At 30.8% G+C, this 2999-nt stretch overlaps 1 long non-coding RNA gene across 1 annotated transcript; it reads left to right on the forward strand.

The window, feature by feature from the left end:
- Window positions 1–301: 301 nt before the first annotated feature.
- Window positions 302–1279, forward strand: LOC126741549 (uncharacterized). Its single transcript, XR_007662219.1, has 2 exons — window positions 302–487; window positions 890–1279. It is a non-coding gene; the product is annotated as an uncharacterized LOC126741549 (long non-coding RNA).
- Window positions 1280–2999: the final 1720 nt, after the last annotated feature.

Here is a 2999-nt window from a genome sequence, read left to right on the forward strand (position 1 = left end):
TAATAAGATCATTAAAGATATAAGCATTTTTTTTATGCTTCTTTCCCAAAAAGTTCTATGCCATGGTATATTTTGTATATCATTTTTGAAGGAATTTAGATTAAAGTCTTCAAAAGAAAACGCGCAGGAGGCTTTATAAATTTAACAGATATTTTGACAAAAACAAGGTTATGATCACTTATTCCATTAGAGGGTAGTATGCCGCATTTATTGACGATGTCTTTATTGTTAATAAAAATCGGGTCAATTAAGGTGCTAGAAGTATTAGTAGTTCGAGTAGGTTCGTTAATTATTTGTTCGAGGCCATAGGTGTTAAGAGTATCCAGTACAGGGTTATGCAGATTTAAAAAGTCGACGTTTAAATCTCCTGTCAAAATCCTAATATCAAAATAAAGAAAAAGCGTTTATTATATGTTCCAAGTCGACCAATATATTATTAATATTTAAGCGTGGAGGGCGATAGAAACCTCCTACAATAATTTTCATGGTAAGTAGGGAAACTTTTAAGAAAATATGCTCAAGTTCGGCAGTAGTAGAAAAGGTAAGATTAATGACCTCGGTGTTTAATCCCTCTTTAACATATGCTCCAGCGCCACCTCTACGTCTAGCTTTATCCTTATGAATTAAATTATATCCTGGAATACTAAGTAAATTGGCATCACAGTTTGGGTTCAACCAATTTTCTGTTATAATTAATATATCATATTCATTTTCGGTTACAATCGTAGAAAGCTCATTAAATCCTGTAAAAAGTGACCGGAACATTCAAGTGTGCAATATTTAAGTACATGTTGTTTATTTTCAGGATGGCATATTTTTATTATGTAGATTCAGTCTAAAATCATAAACTGTCAAAAAGAAGGTAAAGATAAAAATTGATATTTTATAGAAATCTATAAGATTCCAAGTGACACCACGGCAAGAACAAGAAGGAGCCACCCGATGCAGCTGAAGCCCCAAATACACGCAGTCAATCGTCTATCCCCAGGGTTTTTACAACAGCCAAGAACCGGCAAGAAATCGTATTAAACAATGTATATAAAAATCAAAAATAAATTCTATGTTTATACGAAAACGAAAAGACCCAAATGTTAAAGCGTGTTAGTACTTCATACTTCCATAAACAGGACAAAAGTTGGTTTAAACAACAAATAAAATGTAAAATTATAAAGCCCATTTTCTTATAACCACGTATTGAATTGACTTGTTGATAAAATAGAATAAAATGCTTGTGTCTCTTTTCTTTAAATAAACAGTAAAATAGGCAATAATAATATAATATTGACTTTTATTTTTAATATTTTCATATAAATTTATTATTATGTTTTCTTTTCACTTCCTCGGCAAATGAAGAGCTGGTGATGATTGATTAAGCCTCTCCTAGCGTCCTACTTTTAAGCGTCGTACTTTTATGTAAAAGAGCAGCATTTGTATGTATAGACTGATGCTTAAGTCGAAAAGTTCAATATAATTTTTTTATTTTTAAAGACCTGTTTTTTAGCTTTTGGGTTCAAGACAATGTCGGAAATATTATTTAGAATTGATTTATCTGTAATTATTTTTCGGGTTCAATAAATACAGCAATCATCACTTTTTTGCATTAGTGTTGGTTTGTAAGAGTAGTATGAGTTTTTTATTTTAAATGCAAGGTATTTTTTAGACAATGTTTGATGCAAGATCTTTGCAACATTATTATGCCTTTCCAGATATTGTTTTGGTGCAAGTACAGAACATAGAACTATTAGTTGAATAGAAGTCCATATTTTGTAGGAGAATGCGTATATAAAAATAACAAATAGGGGAAGTCTTTATCTCCAAGAAAAATGCATGTGGGACACTTAGGTAAATGTATTATGCATTTCGGCTGTGTAAACAGCCATCATCAGATATAGAACATTACAAAAAAAAATATACGTTCACCAAATAAACCAAAAAATTCAATTCTGATGATGGCTGTTTACACAGCCGAAATGCATAATACATTTACCTAAGTGTCCCACATGCATTTTTCTTGGAGATAAAGACTTCCCCTATTTGTTATCTTTATAGAACTATTATGTGTTTAAGACCTTGGTCTATCTGCTTGCATATTCCGCAATTAGTTTGGGACAAGTTTTCTCTTAATATCTGTTTTTGATAAATTTTCATTGAGATTATCTGATCTTGGATAGCACTTAAAAAATTTTTTGTTTCCATAAAAATATTAATTTACTTTATCCATAATTGCGATGCCGCTATATTGATTCATCTTTTATCGAAGTAAGGTATTTTCCATACATTGTTTTTTTATGTCATTGATCTCTAAGTTCTTTGCGCATTTTTTTTCTTAAAAGAGGACTAAATTGTCTTTTAGATAAATTTAAATACGGTTGCATTTTTCTCAGTCTCTTTTAGCTCCTGAAATACCCTGGCGGCTCCAGCTTTATCGATAAAGTATCTTCTATGATTATCTATCTGTTCTGCATATTCCACGTTCACCCTTGTTCATTGGTAAATGAAACCCTTCGATAAAGCTCTTACGATGAAAGCGGTGTTTGCGACACTATTTTTTTATTTGTTTATATAAGTCTTCTAATTGCGTGTTAGTCCATTTAGGAATAAAAAATGTGTTAGTCCATAAAAATAATTTTTTGTAGTAAAAATTTAGCTGTTTTTTGCTTTATTCCGTTTAACTTCAGGTATCCCCAATACTAATAGATTTCATTTTTATCCATTCCCATGATTGTTCCCTGTCAATTATTTATTTTAAATCCTTGGTGATTTTTCCATTTTCTCTTCTCAATACTGTTGACCTTACATTTTTCAAGTTCAATGTGATAAACATTACTAAACTTTCCTACATTTTTTCGTACTAAACTTTCCTACATTTTTTAACAGTTTGTTTAGGTCTCCTTTGCATTCCGCATAAGGAGGTTTAAATTATCCATATACAATAAGTAATTGAAGAAGTTCTGTGCTTCGGGAATCAAGTTTGCATCCTACGTTTAAGCTATTTAGCA

The sequence above is a fragment of the Anthonomus grandis genome, chromosome 10 (assembly GCF_022605725.1).
Source record: "Anthonomus grandis grandis chromosome 10, icAntGran1.3, whole genome shotgun sequence".
Classification (NCBI taxonomy): domain Eukaryota; kingdom Metazoa; phylum Arthropoda; class Insecta; order Coleoptera; family Curculionidae; genus Anthonomus; species Anthonomus grandis.